Source organism: Littorina saxatilis, linkage group LG5, assembly GCF_037325665.1.
Source record: "Littorina saxatilis isolate snail1 linkage group LG5, US_GU_Lsax_2.0, whole genome shotgun sequence".
Taxonomy (NCBI): domain Eukaryota; kingdom Metazoa; phylum Mollusca; class Gastropoda; order Littorinimorpha; family Littorinidae; genus Littorina; species Littorina saxatilis.
The window spans coordinates 56,346,539-56,357,572 of NC_090249.1; the positions used below are offsets into that span (position 1 = coordinate 56,346,539).

General features: G+C 41.1%; 1 long non-coding RNA gene across 1 annotated transcript in view; it reads right to left on the reverse strand.

Moving 5' to 3' along the window:
* LOC138965902 (uncharacterized) overlaps nt 1-16 on the reverse strand; it is an 8,371-nt gene extending 8,355 nt beyond the window's left edge. The window contains exon 1 of the long non-coding RNA XR_011455557.1: nt 1-16. This exon is cut by the window's left edge and continues 341 nt beyond it. This is a non-coding gene — a long non-coding RNA (uncharacterized lncRNA).
* Between the last annotated feature and the right edge of the window lie 11,018 nt (nt 17-11,034).

The following is an 11,034-nucleotide window of genomic DNA, read 5'->3' on the forward strand; positions in this document are numbered from 1 at the left end:
GTCATCATTTGAAATACCATGTATGTCTAACAAAGAACAGCTTACTTTTCAAAAAGTATTTTTGAAAAATCGTGGCTGTCATACTGAAAAGGGGACTTACAAAGAGTTTAATATCTTTTATCCAGCGCATAGCTAGGTGCGTGTCCTAGATCTGGCACTCGATCGCAAGACATGAATGGAGTGGATACGTTTCAGAACGTTGACTGATACAAAACATTTATCTCACTGACGATTCACATGTAAATCCCAAAATTTCGTGAAAGCGACTTTCGGTTTTTCTTTGTGTGTGTGTAAAGCCGAGCGGTCTTAGCTTCACATTTCTGACACCATTTGTAAAGCTGAAAGTGAGACGAGCTTCACATTAACTCTAACTGTCTGTGTCTGTGTGAGAAAGGACTGGATCATACCTATTTCCAAACCATTTACTAAGGGAAAGAACAAATATGATTTTAGAGAGTGAACCTTAATTCCACACAGTTTCAATACTAACTTAGATAATATATTCTGCTTTCTACGCCTTCTCTTCTTCTTCGCTCTATATACTTTAAGAAGAAAATTGCATATGGAGAAAAGACAAAAAAGATTCATGTAGTCGCTTTTCTCCACATGTGTGTGTTAGTGTGTTAGTGTTAGTGTTTAGTGTTAGTGTTAGTTTTAGTGTTAGTGTTAGTTTTAGTGTTAGTGTGTGTTAGTGTGTGTGTGTGTGTGTGTGTGTGTGTCTGTGTGTGTGTATGTATGTGTGTGTGTGTGTGCGCGTGTGAGTGTGTGTAAGTGTGTGTGTGTGTGTGTGTGTGTGTGTGTGTGTGTGTGTGTGTGTGTGTGTGTGTGTGTGTGTGTAAGTGAGTGCGAGTGTAAGCGCGCACAGTCCTTTCCTTATGTTTACAATTATTCTCTGTTCAATAACATGGACTGGTTGGAAGATCAGGTTACGCCTAAAACCTTTATCCTTTCGTAGTAAATTTCTGAGTTCCGAGATCTGAGTTCTCTATCTCCCTTTCACTCTCTCTCCCTCACACACAAACACACACACACACACACACACACACACGCACACGTACACACACATACACACACATGGACTGGGTGGCCGAGTGGTAACGCACTTGCGCTCGGAAGCGAGAGGTTGCGTGTTCGACCCTGGGTCAGGCCGCAATTTTCTCACCCCTTTCCTAACCTAGGTGGTGGGTTCAAGTGCTAGTCTTTCGGATGAGACGAAAAACCGAGGTCCCTTCGTGTACACTACATTGGGGTGTGCACGTTAAAGATCCCACGATTGACAAAAGGGTCTTTCCTGGCAAAATTGTATAGGCATAGATAAAAATGTCCACCAAATACCCGTTTGACTTGGAATAAAGGCCGTGAAAGGTGAATGCTCGCCTAATAGGCTACTGAGCTTTACTGGCCGATGTGAATGCGTTATATATTGTGTGTAAAAAAATGTCTGTTTGTCTGTCTGTCTGTAAAAAATTCCATTTCAAACGGCAGAAATTAATATGTAAGCGCCTAGGGCTATATCTAGATTAGGCGCATAAAAATGATCACAATAATAATAATAATAATACACCACACACACCCTGCTGGCAGACATGTATGAGAGAGAGAGAGAGAGAGAGAGAGAGAGAGAGAGAGAGAGAGAGAGAGAGAGAGAGAGAGAGAGAGAGAGAGAGAGAGAAAAAACTGAAACTGAAACTGAAACTGAACTTTATTACCAAAGGATAGAGGTTTTAGGCAAAGCCTAATCTTACAACCTGTCCCTTATACAAACACTTAATACAGACGCACATAATATAGATAGTAAAATTGACAAGGTTATTGTTTCTTACAGACGTACATAATGTAAATAGTAATAAGAAAAGCGTTATGGTTTTGTATACACACTCAAAAATGGGAAAAACAATATAGTGTGGAAATTGCAGCATAGTTGCAATAATGCATTGCATATAAACATCCAAAACAACTAATAACAAAAGGGAGAAAACAAATGTGGGGAGGAATTGTCCCAATCATTCGCATGTATATCCTTATCAATACATATACATAAAGAACAAATCAAAATACAAACATAACTTGACTAAATATAAAAAGCACTAAAATATCAGACATGAAAAGTGTTCTATTTACCCATTAAGCGGGAATGAAACTGGCGCCTAAACGTTTTCACAGAGAGAGAGAGAGAGGCTGACATTGAGTGAGACAAACGGAGAGGGGGCGAAAGAGGAACAGACAGAGGGACTGACAGACTGACTGAACCAAAGGGAGGGAATACAGTGACAGAAAGACCCACATTTACAGAGCCAGAGAGACAAACTGTTGGCATTTCATGAACACACACACACACACACATACAGACAGACAGACACACACACACACACACACACCACACACACACATTCCTTCCTAACCCCAAAAGTGGGTTCATAGCCGATAGTGCACTTGGACTACAACGGCACTGCGCGCAGTGCCTTTGTAGTGCGCTTGCACTACAACCGCACTGACTGCAGTATCCGCTCCGGCATGGACGAATTTGACACTAAAAAAGGCATAAAATTTGACCTATTTCGTAGCCTATAGGGGACGGAATTTTGACGGAAAGAATGTCATCATCTTGAATATGGCATTCTTTCCGTTAAAAAAAGTGTTTCCGAGATATTTGTGGAGTGACATTTTGGGGTCATTTCCCGCTGTTTGCACCATGGAAAAAAAGTGGGTTTATGAAAATGAACCCACTTTTTTTCATGAACCCATTTGTGTCGAGTGTTTACAACAAAAAGAACCCATTTGTCACTTTTGGACCGCACGCACACAAACACACACACACAAACACACACACAAACACACGCACGCACGCACACACATACACACACACCCGCACACACACGTACGTACGCACACACACACATACACACACACACACACACGCACACACACACACACACGCACACACACACACACACACACACACACACACACACATACACACACACACACACACACACACACCTCGCAGACATTCCACATATAATTAAGCGTTCTTTTCCTTTTACCTAAACGCCTTCTTTCATAATGCAAATGCTGATCAGACATTCACAAATCATAGTTATTTCTAACACCCCTTTGACGTACATATACCTTTTAGTGCCTTGTTTATGCATATGAGTTAGAGCTAATTGTATATACTTTCAATCTCCTCAGCGGCTCATCACAATTTGAAAAGGCGGTGAATGCACACATACCCACCCCAATGTAAAAGATTCCTTTTGTGGATTGTCAACATTTCTGGACACTGTCGTGTATTTACCTTTGTCTGAAGTAAACTTGCCCCATCTCGGAAATGCAGGTTTCCTTTTGACGCCCACTTTTGATGCAACTTTTTGCCACTCCTCTAAAGATGCACAACCCCTCCCCTTTGGTGTAAAATACCTAACATCATTCGCTGAGATGGACTCGTCGTGTGACCTTTGGCATTCGAGAGATAGATCGGAGATGAAGATGACGACGACGACGACGACGACGACAACGAAGAAGAAGAAGAAAAAGAAGAAGACTGTAACGCTAGAATCTCAATGTTCAAAGCCTCTAAGACCATCATTCCCTTTATGAAGCGCTTCCTGCTTTTTTGAGAAGACACTCTGACGTAGTCAACAAACCATAAGTACATGCACTTTGATCAATACAATTATGTAGGAAAGTTATATGTTCTACGAAGATCGAACAAAGACCTCAAAGCTTCATAATTAACGCTATAAATAACGTTTCTGGCATGTTTTCACATGTAAAAGCCAAAAAATTGGTTCGGCGCATTTTGAGGCAGGGTATATGCGCGATTACGACACACACACACACACACTCACACACACGCACACACACACACACACACACACACTCACAACCACGCGCACACACACACACACACACACACACACACACTTACACACACACGAACGCACGCACACACGCACAGAAACACAAACACACACATCCAACCTCATCTTGCAACCCTTCTTCTTTCTCCTTCAACTTCTGTTCTTTTTGTTTCCCTCTCTCCCGCTCTTTCTCGCCCTCCTTTCCCTTTCTTCCTTTTCCCCTGTTCAGCAGAAAGCAAGTTGTGCTCTGATCAGTCAGAAAGATGAAATTAATAATTGAAAGGGGGTACCGTCATCATATGCTACCTTTTAGTTACAGAGAAGGAATATTGACAAGGCCAAACCCAAAACCAGTTTCGTCAAGTGGGCGATAACAAAAAAAAATTACCTTCATTGACAGGCGAGGGAATCAACTACCGAAATCCCCCCCCCCCCCCCCCCCATAAAATGTGCTTGTTTGAGTATAACCGTTCGCTCACTGGGGCGAAGGGGTGGAGGGAGGGGGGGGGAGGGGTTGGGAGTGTCACCCATATTATATTTAGTGGCAACAATCGTCATACAGTAAAATGATTAGTAACGAAGTTGAGTGGTGGCTGTTGTAGTGAATTGGGACGGGGCGGCGTGAGAGCATACTGGGAGAAGGAACAAGCGTCGGGACAAGCAAGAGAGGATGAAAAACAAGAAAAGAAGACGACAATAAAAAAATATTAAAGCACAAGTCGCGTAAGGCGAAAATACAACATTTAGTCAAGTAGCTGTCGAACTCACAGAATGAAACTGAACGCAATGCAACGCAGCAAGACCGTATACTCGTAGCATCGTCAGTCCACCGCTCACGGCAAAGGCAGTGAAATTGACAAGAAGAGCGGGGTAGTAGTTGCGCTGAGAAGGATAGCACGCTTTTCTGTACCTCTCTTCGTTTTAACTTTCTGAGCGTGTTTTTAATCCAAACATAGCATATCTATATGTTTTTGGAATCAGGAACCGACAAGGAATAAGATGAAAGTTTTTAAATTGATTTGGACAATTTTATTTTGATAATAATTTTTATATTTTTAATTTTCAGAGCTTGTTTTTAATCCAAATATAACATATTTATATGTTTTGGGAATCAGAAAATGATGGAGAATAAGATGAACGTAAATTTGGATCGTTTTATAAAAAAAATATTTTTTTTACAATTTTCAGATTTTTAATGACCAAAGTCATTAATTAATTTTTAAGCCACCAAGCTGAAATGCAATACCGAAGTCCGGGCTTCGTCGAAGATTACTTGACCAAAATTTCAACCAATTTGGTTGAAAAATGAGAGCGTGACAGTGCCGCCTCAACTTTCACAAAAAGCCGGATATGACGTCATCAAAGACATTTATCGAAAAAATGAAAAAAACATCTGGGGATTTCATACCCAGGAACTCTCATGTCAAATTTCATAAAGATCGGTCCAGTAGTTTAGTCTGAATCGCTCTACACACACACACAGACAGACACACAGACACACATACACCACGACCCTCGTCTCGATTCCCCCCTCTACGTTAAAACATTTAGTCAAAACTTGACTAAATGTAAAAAAGGCATCAGAAATATTAAGAGAAAAAAGAAGAAGAAGAAAAAAAGAAAGAAAAAAAGTAAAATGATTAGTTTAAAAGTTTAATATCATGCTCACTTTCACAGTTTCAGAGACAAGCGTGAGACTCAAATACCGTAAATATAAAACAAGCGTCTATGGCTCCACCGTACGTACCCCTATACGTGTGTAACAGTTTATGGGTGAAAACACACTCCGATTCTGTTTTGTGGCTAAAGCAGTCATACAATGGTAGGATTATAGCCAAGGTAATACCCTCTTAAAGACCCTCTACGCCGAAACCTAACCCTGCAAAATGAGGACAGAAACGGACACATAGATGGGACATGTCAGACCTCATCGTAACGGTAAACGGTTTTCAGAAACTCATAGTTATACACCAAATTTCCAATTATAAAGAAACAAAGGTAACAGCTCCACCTGAGCTGTTGCGACGAGGGTAGCAACTGCTACTTACGTGCAACAGTATAAATCTAAATCACTATCCAGACAATCTAATAATTTAAACCATGACTATTTTGCAGAAAAACACACTTTGGCAAAGATGACGTCCCTCATCCACCGCAAAGGAACTCTCACCGTTGCATTTCCATTGTAGTTTCAACAATGTCCAAGAGTCCTCTCGAAATCGGTCATGACTTGATTAAACAACAAGCGCGTTGCCTAGTCGTTAGTATGTCGGCCTTCCGCCGGGTGGGTTATGAGTGTAGATTTTTCTGATCTCCCAGGTCAACGTATGTGTTGACCTGTTTGTGCCATATCCCCCTTCGTGTGTTCACGCAAGCGCAAGACCAAGTGCGCACGGAAATGTTATTGTAATCCATGTTCAGTGTGTTATAGAAACACGAAAACGTCCAGAGTATGAATCGGAGTCAGTATGACTATCTACATGGCGAAAAACTCACAATAGACGTAAAACACGTACACATAAAATAAAATGCCACTCGTGCCTACAAGTGTATGTGGGAGTCGCAGCCCACGACCGCAGACAAAGAAGAAGAAGAAGAAGTAGAAGAAGTAGAAGAATGAAGGAAAAAGAAAAAGAAGAAGAAGTAGAAGAAGAGGAACAAACAACATGGGATTTCTTGGGATTGTCAACATGTTTGGACATTTTCGGGTATTTACCTTTGTCTAAGTTACCTTTTAAAGACACACACGCCAGATTAATTGGTGCTCAGTCGATTCCGGTGCCTGTGCTTTCAGGTGGCCCTCCTCACCGAAGTGAAAAAAGGTGCGCAGTTCCGTCACAGTTCCTTTCGGCTTGTGCCGACAAATACTCTCCCTCACGTCTCACACGGGACATCCATTATCCAATCGATGGAGCCGGCATTGATACAGGGGACAGGGGAGGGATTGGGAGGGATGGGGAGGATGGACAGTTTGTTCCATTCCCCATGACAACGGGGTCCAAAGGTAAGAGAGTGGGTGGTTGTAAGCAGCATGAAAAAAGTGAGTGTATGTGTGCGTGTGTTTGGGGTGGGGTATCGACTGAACTTTTGTTTGCATTACTGAAGGGAAGAGAGAGAGAGCGAGAGAGAGAGAGAGAGAGAGAGAGAGAGAGAGAGAGAGAGAGAGAGAGAGAGAGAGAGAGAGAGAGAGAGATAAAGAGAGAGAGAGAACGATCGAACGAACGAACGAACGAACGAACGAACTTTATTTGATAAAGGATAAAGGTTTAAGGCACATTGCCTTGTCTAACAACCTGTCCTTAAAAAAATACTAAACATATAATATCCACTAAAGAAGCATACAAATGGAACGAATTAATAGATGAATAAATGTTAAATGCAACCAATATAAAATGGAAACAAAAATTAATGCGGAGAAAGTTCGAAAGACCACAATAAAGGAGAGAGGTAATGGAAAAAAATGTACACACGACTAACAAACAAACAAACAACAAAAGCCATAGGAAATCAAATGAAAAGGTATATAGATGAGAGAAAAAAAATCCTAAAAGTTGTAAAAAGGGCACATAGAAATGCATCAATACATTTATAATCAAGGGAACTAATTATTAAAACCATGCATAAGAGAAATATTATTTTGTATAAATAATTCAAATAATAATGATAAAGAAAATATAATAAACAATGAGGGAGGAAAGAAGTGGAAATGTAAAGGAATAAGTGGGATGTGAGTTTATCGCGAGGGAGTGTTTGTGTGTGTGTGTGTGTGTGTGTGTGTGTGTGTGTGTGTGTGTGTGTGTGTGGGTGTATGTGTCTGTGTGTGTGTGTGTTTGTTTGTTTGTGTGTGTGTGTGTGTTTGTGTGCGTGTATGTGTGTACGTGTGTGTGTGTGTGTGTGTGTGTGTTTGTGTGTGTGTGTGTGTGCGTGTGAGTGTGGGTGTGAGTGTAGAGAGAGAGAGAGAGAGAGAGAGAGAGAGAGAGAGAGAGAGAGAGAGAGAGAGAGAGAGAGATGGAGAAGGAGAGAAAAACTGTCCACGTGCGACTAAGAAAGATTACAAGCAGAAACTCTTTCCTCCCTCCCCATTAACAACCCCATCCACCACCTCTGACCGACCCTCTGACGCCCGTCAAACTTCCCATCGAGGTATGTCCCTTCGCGGCCGTTTTTCATCTTTTACTGTTCGGGTCATGCAAAGTGGCAGGACTCTCGAGAGAGTCGACAGACGATTGCAACGTGCAGTGTACCATGTCAACTGAATTGCGATGCCAGAATCCGATGGAAGCGGGTTTTACTTGCAAAATGATGAATCTTCTCTCAATCCTGATTTAGTCTTCGCGATGTATATATTCCAATTGAGCTTTATATATCTCAGCTTGTCTCACGTTCAAGAAATACAACTCTTCCACATCCGATGCAATCACAGACAGAGTTATTTCCAAAAGTCGTCTATGCAAATGAGCTAAGAAGGCTGTTGTTTGGTAAATATAGACAGAAATCGACGCGGCATGACGTCATGTATATGAAATAGTTAGGGTCGTATGCCAACCGTTTGGGGACACGGAATGAAGCTACTGCGACTGTTCTCTATTTCTGTGTGTTTTTTCTCTACTTTTTCTCTCTCTCGTCGTGTGCGCTGTCTCAAATAGTTCAGCTAGGTTTAGGTCCATCCACTCACATTGGAAATCCACATTTTCTTTGCCCATTCCAGTGTTAGGTTACTTTAGTAATTAAACAACGAATGTGTAAGTTAATGTGAGATACAAACTGACTTATCTAACTAAAGAAATGTTACCAGGTACATTTGGATGAAAGAGAAAAAGCAACATTAGACTTTCACAGAAAATTCGTTTTGTACACCGTGCTTATTATCATTTACCCCAACATGTTAGTCAGGGTAAGGGAGAAAACCCAAGTGACTCGATGTTTTGCCGCAGACGACAATTGTTGGAAACGCTGCAATTTACACCTGCCTCTCTCCATCACCTATAATGGCCGGAAACTTTTTGATCGAAACGAGGTGGAAAAACGGGTATGTATGGAAAGAGAGAGAGAAAGAGAGAGAGAAAGAGAGAGAGAGAGAGAGAGAGAGAGAGAGAGAGAGAGAGAGAGAGAGAGAGAGAGAGAGAGAGAGAGCAGTGTTGACTATTTTTAAATAAACATTTAAACGTCAATCATCAGCTTATAATAACTGGCCAGACAAAATCACGGAAAGGACACACAGACAGACAAGGCGCCGACTGACAGACACGTACATAAATCAATGCTCGTGCACAGATACAAAAAAGAAAAAGATACAGACACAGACAGACAAACAGATAGACATATAGACAGACAGAGAGACACTGAGACAGACAGACTGTACAGACGGACACACACCCACGCACTCACGCGGACACACACACACACACACACACACGCACACAAACGCACACACACACACACAAAAACACACACACACACACTGACCCTTAACATTCAAAGCCTCTCCACTCCCCTACCATAACACACCATTACCCACACAGATCTTCTGGAATCCACAGCCCGAGAAAGGTGAACAAGGAAGGAATTACGGTGTCACAGAAAAAGAAGGATGGCAGCATATTTCACATTTTCTGCCACAGATCTGATGGCAGCAGTCGGCATGGCATCCGGCCGAAACCTGGATAACCTTATCAGAAATCAGTAACCTATGACGGCTTACTAGTGCCAAAACCTCATAATTGTAATTATCAAGGGAAAATTACTAATCTTTCTTGATAATTACCATTTTCACGTGTTTATTACTAATTTTCCCGGGAAAATTACTAATTTTCACCTGTTAATTACTAATTTTTAGTTTTGGCTCACTTCCTGACAGATTGCTAGTGCCAAAACTAAAAATTAGTAATTTTCCCGTGAAAATAAGTAACTAACGAGTGAAAACAGTAACTGACAGCGTTAATTAGTAATTATCACGTGATAATGGGTAATCTCAGGTTTTGGCACTAGTAAGCCGTCATAGTAACCTCAACAGAAACTGAAAAGGCCTAGGGCCAAACGTACCCCAGGGCGGAAATAAGCTTGTCTTTTTCGCACCGGCGTTACAGTAACAACTCAACTCAAGCTAAAGAAGACTGATATCCAACTTGGAAAACGATCGGAAATGAGACTATCCCATTTGCGGATTTTGTTTTTTCCCACGCACATTTTTCCTTCTTCTTTTCTACCCTTTTCTTCCCATTTCCTCCTTTTCTCTACAATTACGTTTCTGTTCTCGCGTGACTTTAACATTAACTCGATTCTCTTCAGTGCGGGACTGTGGCTGGGTTACTGCAAAAGCTCGGATCGGACGCTGCTGGAATTTGGTTCTTGAGGTGTTGAGAGTAATCTCAGAAAACCAGGCGTGTCTATATCAGATACGGAGCTGGAAATTCCGAGGACAAAAATGCACGGAATGTGAGGTTCTTTGACCCCTCGAGAGTAATGTGTGTTAGCTGTGCACGAAAATGCGCGTGGAGTTGTTCCGTTTTTGTTTTCCCGACAAGCAGGAGTGTTCTTCTTCAGAGGAAATATTGGTGTTCTTGATAGTGGTGGAGCGTTTTAATACGGATCGAAATATAAGTCGTTTAAAAATGCATGGAAAATGTATGAATTTGAGTCACTTAAAATGACCTAAACAAGTTATTTCTACACTACTTTCAGTGTACTTAAATAACAAACTTTTTAAATCTCTTTTCACAGGCTAAAGGATAAGATGATATATTGAAATGTTTGATATGGTGCACTTAGAACAAAAATGCTGAAGCACACGTAATTCAATGAAACTGATTTCAAAGAGCTCGCTGTCAGGAGGATGAGAATAATGAAAGCAAAACATAACAACGAATATAAAAACAAAATACCATTTTCAACGAGCCAGATCATCCAGGCGTGACATAAAACAAACGCAAGCGATAACATATTCATTAGTTTTTTTTCAGTTGACGCCGAGGCAATTTTTCATGGCCAAAGTTGCAATACAATTAACTACTTAATTTCTAGCCATGTTTGTAAGGTTGAATTTTTTATTTTAAAACAGCAGGTGTTCTTTGAAATCCATCGGGATGAAACTACACAAAATAGTCAACATCGTTTGGCAAAGTTAAAGGGATACCATTGGGGAAAATCCCCAACAAAACAAAAGTTTCGAATC